The 10,578-nt window shown below is 44.4% G+C and overlaps 1 long non-coding RNA gene and 1 pseudogene across 1 annotated transcript; one reads left to right on the top strand and one right to left on the bottom strand.

Moving 5' to 3' along the window:
- Window positions 1-283: 283 nt before the first annotated feature.
- Window positions 284-8,707, bottom strand: LOC143959125 (uncharacterized). The gene is made up of 4 exons (XR_013270188.1): window positions 8,659-8,707; window positions 8,519-8,566; window positions 5,532-5,645; window positions 284-460 (listed from the first exon to the last, which is right to left on the bottom strand). It is a non-coding gene; the product is annotated as an uncharacterized LOC143959125 (long non-coding RNA).
- On the top strand, window positions 5,136-5,253 carry LOC143959147 (5S ribosomal RNA; annotated as a pseudogene).
- Window positions 8,708-10,578: the final 1,871 nt, after the last annotated feature.

Genomic DNA, 10,578 nt, shown 5'->3' with positions numbered 1-10,578 from the left:
GGGGAGACGTGCTGCCTATCATTGACCACCAAGGGGAGACATGCTGCCCATCATTGACCACCAAGGGGAGACATGCTGCCCATCATTGACCACCAAGGGGAGACATGCTGCCCATCATTGACCACCAAGGGGAGACATGCTGCCCATTGACCACCAAGGGGAGACATGCTGCCCATTGACCACCAATGGGATGAACGTGCCCTGGAGTTAAAGGCTAAATGCATCTTTAAAGAAAAATAAATGTATAAAATGAAAAAAAAATGTGTACCCTTCACTTACTTTAGATCGAACAGCAGCCCAGCCATACTGGATCATTCCAGTCAGAAGGAAGAAAGAAATGACTGCAGATCCAGAACTTCCGATTGCCTTTTATATTGTTTCACAAAGATAACACCAAAGACACCAAACTATGGTCATGTGGACGCATTTCACACATACATCTTGTGCTCATTCCAGTCATCTGCAACGATATATTGGTAACATTAAAAAACACAAGGAGGATGATATGGGGCTTTGGGCCCCAATTATTGCATTAACAACCTTTAAAACACACTGCACTCAATTGTAATATTGACAAGCTAGGCATTTTAAAACAATAAAATGCTTTCCTGGCTTCTAAAAAAATAAAGCATTCAGCAGTAAAAATATACATCATTTTCACATTAAACAATATGGTTCTAATGCTAACTAATAACCGTACTAAAGCCTAACAAAAAAATAAAAATAAATCAATTATGTGCATTGTGTCTGAATACTCCTCTGTTGGGACCACAAAGAGCTGGAAACCAATGGGAAATCAATCGCAATGCATTCTATGCTGCGCCAGGCTGGGCATGAATCAGCAGCAAAAGGCAAATTAATGGCATTGTATACAAACAATGCTACCATGGGCTTGGGAGGGGGTCCTGTCGAAAGCCTAGCTGCAACAAATGGGCAGCAAGAAATCTATGTGCATTGCATCTGAACACTGCTCTGTTGGGACCACAGAGAGCCTGAAAAGGGAAATCAGGCGCAATACATTCTATGCTGCGCCAGACTGGGTATGAATCAGCAGCAAAGGGCGAATTAATGGCATTGTATAAAACCAATGCTACAGTGGGCTTGATTGTGCAACACATCATTTGCATTTCATATAACTGGCTCCCCTAGAGCAGCCAATCACTATCTGCATTGCTTATGAATGCTGCTTTGTTGGGACCACAAAAAGCATATGCGCAAGGTGAAATCATTTGCAATGCATTCTACACTGCTCCAAGTTGGGCATATAAATGAGTAGTGGAGGGGAATTAATGGCATTGTAAACAAACAATGCTTCAGTGGGCTTGATTGCACAACACATCATTTGAATTTCATATAAACCAAAGGCCGGCTCTAGTAGAGCAGCCATTTACTATTTACATTGCCTATGAAATCTGCTCTGTTGAGACCACAGAGCATATGCGCAAGGGGAAATCACTGGCAATGCATTATACACTGCTCCAAGGTGGGCATACTAATGAGCAGCAAACAGGTAGTTAACAGCATTATATACAAACAATGCTACAGTGGGCTTGGGAGGGGGTCCTGTCTAAATCCCGCTCTAGCAAATGGGCAGCAAGTGATATCTATGTGCATTGTGCCTGAACCCTACTCTGTTTTTGCTTGCTACTGGCTACACTATACATGGACATTAATGAATAGTTTTCATTGAAAACTTTCATATGGTTTAAATTATGGACGTTTAAACCTATTTGTGTGGGAATGGCATGTGTCATACCTTTTCCCCTATGGGGAGAAGACATCTTGACCCAGTCCCTAAAGTCTGAACCAAGAATAGGGCACGTTGATTTTGGCCTGGCCAAAGTTTGTTGGCTGTAGTATGGTGCCCTCATACTCTAACCAAGAAAAGCTAAGAACCATTCCAAGATCAAAACACCGAATTCCCAGGAAGAAAGGATGAATAGTTAGAATAGGATCTGCCATTCACTTCATAGGCCATAACCAAACATTTGGACTGCCTGCCATGTTGCCCTAGAAGCAGTTGGAAGAGAGACTGAATCAGATCTAGCCCGGCCTTCTCAGAGGAATGAGCACTCTTCCGCAAGTCCAGCACGAACTGAGATTGACCCAGTCCCTCAGCCTTCTACTTCAGAGCAACCTAGCAACCAGACTAGAGGCTTAATTATAGCTTACAATTGAAATGTAAGATGGTCTTCCAACAGCCGCCCTTTACTTCCAGAGAGCGGGGGCTCTCTGTAGACTTTCCCAAGAGGGATCAGACTGAAATCCCTGCTCTCTTTCTTATTCCTAACTCCATCCAGCAATATTTTTGGGTCCACAAAATTCAGTGGGTAAACCCAAGCAATGAGTTCTGATTAAAGCTCATAACTCAGGCAGTTAATTGAGCTATATACTTTTTCATTCCTAACGCAGTCAAGCAATATTTATGGGTCCACAAAATTCAGTGATGAACCCAAGCAATGAGTTATGATTAAAGCTCATAACTCTGACACTGCTTCTATAGCATGTTAGACAATTAATTTTATCATCCTTAACCACTTAAGGACCGCCGCAAGGCAATGTACGTCGGTGCAATGGCACCGACAGGCACAATGGCACCGACAGGCACAAGGGCAGCACAGTGGTGTAGTGGTTAGCACTCTCACCTAGGAATAAGAAGGGTCACTGGTTCAAATCCCAACCACAACACTACCTGCTTGGAGTTTGCATGTTCTCCCTGTGTCTGCATGGGTTTTCTCCGGGTACTCCGGTTTCCTCCCACAATCCAAAGACATGCAGGTAGGTTAATTGGCCTCTGTCCAAAATTGGCCCTAGTATATGCATGGGGACCTTGGATTGTGGGCTCCTTGAGGGTAGGGACCAATGTGAGTGTGCAATGTACAGGAATAGGGACAATTGTAGACACTCACTCAGGTTGGACTGGTGTCTTTTTTCAACCTATCTAACTATGAAACTATGAAAGCACGTACATGTACGTGCTTGCCTTCCAGTGGGTGGGGGGTCCGATCGGACCCCCCTCCCGCTGGATGCGGCGGTCCGTTTCGCTTCAGGAGCGATCCGGGATGAGGGGATGGTCGTTGGTTTCTGGCCATCCCCTCTCGATCGCTCCCGGCGAATGAGAAGCTTCCCCCGCTGTGTATAGTAAACACAGGCAGGGAAGAAGTGATGTCATTCTCCTCGGGGCGGTCTTATTGACCGGACTACGAGGAGAACAGTGAAAGTAAGTGTGCACCAACACTACACTGAGATGTAGGCACACAACCCCCCCCCCCCCCCCCGATCGCCCTCCGCCTTCCCCCCCCCTCCCAGTCACAGTGTCACTGATTGCAGTGATCATTTATTTATTGATCACTGCATTTAGTGTCAGTTGTGACAGTAAATACTGTCAGGGCAGTTAATGTTAGGTCCAGGGTAGCCCCCTACCCCCCCAATAAAGGTTTAACCCCCTGATTGCCCCTAGAGTTAACCCTTTCACCCCCTTTTGCCAGTGTCACTAAGCGATCGTTTTTCTGATCGCTCCATTAGTGTCACTGGTGCCGCTAAGTAGCTAGTTATTTTTTTAGGTTACAAAAGAAATTAGAAATCTGCGCTTAGTAAAATAAAATAAAATAAAATGATATAAAAACAGCAGCTGAACACTATAACCCGGATACTGGGCACACAAAAGCAGAAAAAAGTAAAAGTGCTTCGCTTGGCCTCTTAAATATAAATGTGACTTAATAGGGAAAATGTGTGTGTGTATGGAAAATGTGAAAAACCTAAATAATGTGAAAAATCATTAGTGAAAAATACTTTGAAAACCCAAATGTCCAATGAAGTCAAAAGAAATTAATCTGTAACTCAAATGTCCATTAAAGTGAAAAACCAAATAATCATAAAAAATAATGTGACACAATATAAAGTCCCATGTGAAATATAAGACAAAAAATGATGATTGATCTTGTATGTTCAAAACAACAATAATAATGCTTGACCACGTGGACCCTTCACCTCTGTAAACCAATAATGAATGGAGGCTTACCAGATCTCCAGTGACCCCCTGTTAAGGAAGGTCAGTCTGCGCACATACGATCACATAGACGTTTCGATAAGGAAGCCGAAAGCCGACCCAATCGTTCGGTGCAAGAAGCCGGGAAACGACCCAATCCTTCGCATATCACGTAGTCTCCAAATACACTCGGATCCTCTCTTAGGCCTCAAAACGTCATATCACTGGTGCTGCTCCTGGATAATGCTAATGCACCTGGGGTGATTAGGGTGTGCCCAGGCACGCTGCGTGCCTGGGCACACCCTAATCACCCCAGGTGCATTCATTATTGGTTTACAGAGGTGAAGGGTCCACGTGGTCAAGCATAAGTTGTTTTGAACATACAAGATCAATCATCATTTTTTGTCTTATATTTCACATGGGACTTTATATTGTGTCACATTATTTTTTATGATTATTTGGTTTTTCACTTTAATGGACATTTGAGTTACAGATTCATTTCTTTTGACTTCATTGGACATTTGGGTTTTCAAAGTATTTTTCACTAATGATTTTTCACATTATTTAGGTTTTTCACATTTTCCATACACACACATTTTTCCTATTAAGTCACATTAATACACATTTATATTTAAGAGGCCAAGCACTGCACTTTTATTTTTTTTAGGTTCACCGCCAGGTTTTTATAGCGCTAGGTACCCCGATATACTGCCCAATAATGGTTTACGCTGCACTTAGGTCTAGGGACATTCAGGGTGACATGGTTAGCACCTGGATGGGAAACCGCCAGGGAATACCAGGTGCCGTATTCTTTTTTTTAATATGTTGTTGGCATCGATGACCTGTTTTATTTTTCTGCTTGTTTGCCGAGGTGACCATCTTGGCATTTGTCAAGAGGGTTGAGAGTGGCCAGAAAGATCGCCTACAACCAAATCAGCCTGAATTTGCCCGATCTCATTTGATTTTGGATGCTAAGCAGGGTCGGGCCTGTTTAGTACCTGGGTGGGATTCCGCCTGGGAATTCCAGGTGCCGTAGACTTTTTCTTAATATGTTGTTGGCGTCGACGACCTGTTTTATTTTGCTGGTTGTTTGCCAAGGTGAATATGTTGGCGTTTGTCAAGAGGGTTGAGAGTGGCCAGAAAGATCGCTTACTGTACATCACCCTGAATGCGCCCGATCTCATCTGATCTCGGATGCTAAGCAGGGTCGAACCTGGTTAGTACCTGGATAGTACACCGCATGGGAATACCAGGAGCTGTAGGCTTTTTTTAAATATGTTGTTGATGTCGACAACCTCTTTTATTTTTCTGCTTTTTTGCCGAGGTGACCATCTTGGTGTTTTTCAAGAGGGTTGAGAGTGGCCAAAAAGATCGCCTACGGCCACATCACCCTGAATGCGCCTGATCTCGTCTGATCTCGGATACTAACCAGGGTCGGGCCTGGTTAGAGCCTGGATGGAAGACCCCCTGGGAATACATTCTGAAATGGTACATTTAGAAAATTTATTTTATCATCATCCATGATTTTTATGTAGGTACCCACCATCTGCTAATGCTGCAGAAGCAGAAAAGGGATTCCGTCTTGCTTGGAGTGTGCCTGGCTTCCCATCTTGCTTTGAGAGATCATAGCTTCCCATCTTGCTTGAAGATTTCATGGCTTATCAAACAGTCATGAAAAAGAGAAAATTTACAATGGAATTATGCTTACTTATCCAGAGATAATGAAATCTGAGGTTTGGGTTAAAAATACAAAATCGAAACCATGGCACGATATACATTTTTTTTACTGTTAACCTAAAATGCTTACTTCATGGTTAAACCTGGCTTAACCCTTTCATGACTAAGCCTATTTTTGGCATTTGGTGTTTACAAGTTAAAATCCATATTTTTTGCTAGAAAATTACTTGGAACCCCCAAACATTATATATATATATATATTTTTTAACAGAGACTCTAGAGAATAAAACGGCGATTGTTGCAATATTTTATGTCACACGGTATTTGCTCAGCGGTGTTTTAAATGCAACTTTTTGGGAAAAGAGACACTTCATTAATAAAAAAAAACAAAACAGTAAAATTATCCCATTTTTTTTTTGCATAATGTGAAAGATAATGTTACGCCGAGTAAATAGATACCAAACATGCCACACTTTATAATTGCACGCACTTGTGGATTGACGACAAAGTACGGTACCTAAAAATCTCAATAGGCGACGCTTTAAACATTTTTTACGGTTACCAGGTTAGAGTTTCAGAGGAGGTCTAGTGCTAGAATTAGTGCATCAGCGCTGAAAGCTGAAAATTGGTCTGGGCAGGAGGGGGGTTTAAGTGCCCAGTAAGCAAGTGGTTAAAGTGGTGCTCCGGCCAAAATTACACTTTTTAAATAAAAATACCCCTATAATACACAAGCTTAATGTATTCAGTAAAGTTGGTCTGTAAACTAAGGTCTGTTTTGTTAGGTTATTACAGCATTTTGAAAGTTTATAAACTAGCACCATCTAAAGTGTGGGCATCTGAAGCCAGACTGTATTTCTTCCTGGATTTCAGCCTTGCAGATCTCGCACATGCTCAATGCTGCACAAGCAGTGTAATAAGTTTCAGGTCAGGTTTCCATGGCAACGGCAGTGTTAGAGGAAGTTGCCACCCATATCTATGCAAACCCCTCCTCCCTCCAGGAACCAGTAAATATACTGCATGTACAAGGAATATTATTCAAGAAACACACACACACACTACATCTACACTCAGCTGATACTTTTTTCTGTACAGCTTTTCATTTAAAAAGAAAAAAATAATAATTAAAATAATAATAATCACAGCAACACAATTCATTTATGCATCTAGACGTATTGAAGACGACTTTATGAAGTTCAAACTGTGCATAATAATTTTGAAAAATTGTGCTTGTGTTTTGGTGTTAGGCCCCTTTCACACGGGATGGATCAGTAATGATCCGCCCCGTGATGATCCGCTTGCTCAGCGGGGATCGCTCTGTTGTTCCCGCTGAGCCGGAGGATAACAGGGCGGTTCCAGCACACTGTGCATGGACCGCCCTGTCAGCTCTCCGCTCTCCTCTATGGGGGATCGTCTGTCCGTGTTCATCCGATCCGCTCTGCAGACGGATTAAAAAATAGGATTTTCCTCCGTCTGCAGAATCGGACAATTGCGGAGGCAGACGATATCGGGTGTTTGCGGATGTTCATCCGCCGACACCCGCTATCCCATAGGAATGCATGTATGTCCGTACTTCATCCGCAAACGGATGGATGAAATACGCACATAATGTCCGCATGTGTGAATGGGGCCTTAGATGGGATGGTGGGAGTATTTAAAAAAACTGCTTATTTACAACTATTTGCACAAACAACTTTCTCTATGTTACATAGATAATCGGGTTAAAAATAAGAAAATATTCCCCTAGCACATCGCATCGCCCCCCTCCCGGTAAAAACGCATCGCCCCAGCACATTGCATCACAACGCCCCCAGCACATCGAATCGCATCTCCCCCAACACTTCTCATCGCATCGCCCAAAGCACATTGCATCACCCCCGACACATCAAATCACATCAGAACATCGCCCTCAACAGATCGCATCAAATCGCATCACCCAAGCACATCGCATTAAATAGCCCCAGCACATTGAATCGCATCTCTCCCAGAACAGCAAATCGCAACACCCAAGCACATCGCATCGCATCTCCCCCAGAACATCGAATCGCATCACCCCCAGCACATTGCATCACCCCCAACACTTCGAATTGCATCAGCACATCAAATCGCATCGCCCCAGCACATCTCATCGCCCCAGCAAATCGAATTGCATCTCCCCCATCACATTGCATCTGCCCCAGCACATTGCATCACCCCCAGCGCATCGAAATGCCCAAAGCACATTGCATCACCTACAAATCATCGAATCGCATCAGCACATCGAATTGCTTCGCCCCACCTTATCGCATCAAAATGCATCACCCAAGCACATCGCATCGCCTCATCACATCGAATCGCATCTCCCCAGAACATCGAATCACATCTCCCCCAGCACATCGAATCGCCCCCGCACATCGCATCGCCCAAAGCACATTGCATCACGCCAACACATCAAATCGCATCAGAAAATCGAATCGCGCCGCCCTCAACACATCGCATCGAATCACATCACCCAAGCACATCGCATTGAATGGCCCCAGCACATCGAATCGCATCTCCCCCAGAACATCGAATCACATCACCCCAGCACATTGCATCACCCCCAACACTTCGAATTGCATTATCACATCGAATCGCATCACCCCAGCAAATCGAATCGCATCTCCCCCAGCACATTGCATCTCCCAGCACATCTAATCGCCCCAGCACATCAAATCGCCCAAAGCACATTGCATCACCCCCAAAACATCGAATCACATCAGCACATCAAATCGCTTTGCCCCACCACATCGCATCGAAACACATCACCCAAGCACATCGCATCGCTGGTAGAAGGGAATTAATTAATTTACAGTTAAATGTTGTTAGAGTACTTACCTTTGATTGGTCCAGAGGCTTAGTAACGGTTGCCACAAACAGGAGACCCTATAAAAGAGAAAAAAGTGTGTCAGTTGCCGCAGTATAACGGACAACGAAGATCAGAACACATCCCTGCTGTTTCGTTATGGAGTCCTTACTGCGACAGGTGATCGAACAGGCTGGTGCCGTGGATGGAGAGCGGTGGCTTCGTTCCTGTCTGTCGGCTTATCCGGTGGCTGGTTCTGGTAGTGTTCTGTTTGTGGATGTCCCTCTGGTGGAGCAGTTTGATTTCCTCAGTGCATTCTCTCGGGTACCCCAGGATCTTCCGGTTTCGGCGGCTTCCTCTTCCTCCCGGTCGGTCCCTGCTCTTGACACGGTGACGCAAGAACCTTTCGGAGATGTCCGCAGCTGTTCGGCCTATTCTCCGATCTCCGAGGACGGCGCAGGTGCAGTGGACCATCGGGCTGCCCGGAAAAAAACGAGAAGGAGACCGCGAAGATTTGAATCGGTGGATTCACCCCTGCAAAACAAAAAAGGTACTGGGTCTGCTTGTTTGAAGAAAAAGAAAAAATCGAATCATTTGAATGTTACTGGGCATACTGTCACTGCTAGGGACAATGTCTATAGTGCTTTACATGTATCTGATGCGGTGGCTGCTACAGTTGATAATGCTTCACTGGTGCTTGATAACGTTGCCATGGTGAATGACAGAGCTCCTGTAATGGCTGCAGATTGCTCCATTTCTGAAGGATTTCAGCAGGCAGATGTTCCTACTGCTCAAGAAGTTTCACGTTTAAATGGAGGTGAGTCGATTGAGGAGGTGAGTCTATTCTGCAAAACTTTATGATTAATGTCACAACTTTTATCGAATTTATTGCCTAAAACTGCTTCTTCTCGCTCTGCTGATGACGCTGCTCTTATGTCAGTTTCAAAAGATAGTGTTCATACTGCTTCAAATTCTTCTGTTTTACTTAATGTTGATTTGACTTCCTCTGGTGCTACTGTTTCTAATGTTCCTGAACCTTACATTAAAGAAGTACTTACGTGTGAATTGTCTCCATTAGGTTTTCACTTACCTATTTCAGTTAAAGAAAAGATTTGGAAAGGGGATTATATTGAATTGCTTTCCTTATTGCCGTCATTTAAAGAATATAGGTTTGATAAAAAATATGGTGAGAAATCTGATGATGACAGGAGACGTTTAGGCACACGCAATTTTAATAATTGGTTACAATCTTTTTGTATTTATGCTAGTGTAATGGGCGAATGTCATCCTGAGTTATGTAGCGGTATGTTTCATCATGTTGAAATAATTTTAGAAGCTTATAAAAATGTTTCAGGTTTAGCTTGGTTCTCTTATGATGAAGCCTTTCGACAGAAGCTTTCGGTTCATATGTCTTCCTTTGGAGCAGGGAGAGACTGCAGTGACCCAAATCGCTAGCTATTAGGTCCACAAAAGTTATTTTAAGAACTGGTATGGTATAGGTGTAGTTCAGGATGGGTGGCACTAATAGGTACCACTGATAGATGGGACTGATGGGCACTGATAGGTGGCACTGATAGGTGGCTCTGATAGGTGGCACTGCTGGGCACTGATGGGCGGCGCTGATGGGCACTGGTAGATGACACTGATGGGCACGGATATGTGGCACTGGGGTGAAGCTCTGTTGTTGAGGCAGATTGTGGGCACTGATGTGTGGCACTGTGGGCACTGATGTGTGGCACTGTGGGCACTGCTGGGTGGCACTGAATGGGGGCACTTTTTTATTACAGAGGTGGCACTGGCAGGGGGCAGGTGGGTACTGGTAAGCTGGCCGTGATCGGGACTGATGTCCCGATCACGGCCGCCGCTGATCGGCTCTTTTTTTTTCTCCTCGCGCTGTCAGCGCGAGGAGGAAAGATAGCCGATTACCGGCTTCGTTGTATCACATGATCAGCTGTCATTGGCTGACAGCTGATCACATGGTAAGGGGTCGGGATCGACCCCTTGCTTGGATCTGTGATCAGGCGAGTCTCATAAACGGGCAGCCGTCATTTGGCTATAGCGCGGGTCTCTACTGGTTAAACTGAGCCGCAGA

The sequence above is a fragment of the Lithobates pipiens genome, unplaced genomic scaffold (genome assembly GCF_037356315.1).
Source record: "Lithobates pipiens isolate NorthernLeopardFrog02 unplaced genomic scaffold, aLitPip1_a1.2 Scaffold_67, whole genome shotgun sequence".
Taxonomy (NCBI): Eukaryota; Metazoa; Chordata; class Amphibia; order Anura; family Ranidae; genus Lithobates; species Lithobates pipiens.
The sequence above is the reverse complement of the archived record's forward strand: the minus strand, read 5'-3'. Positions and strand labels throughout refer to the sequence as shown.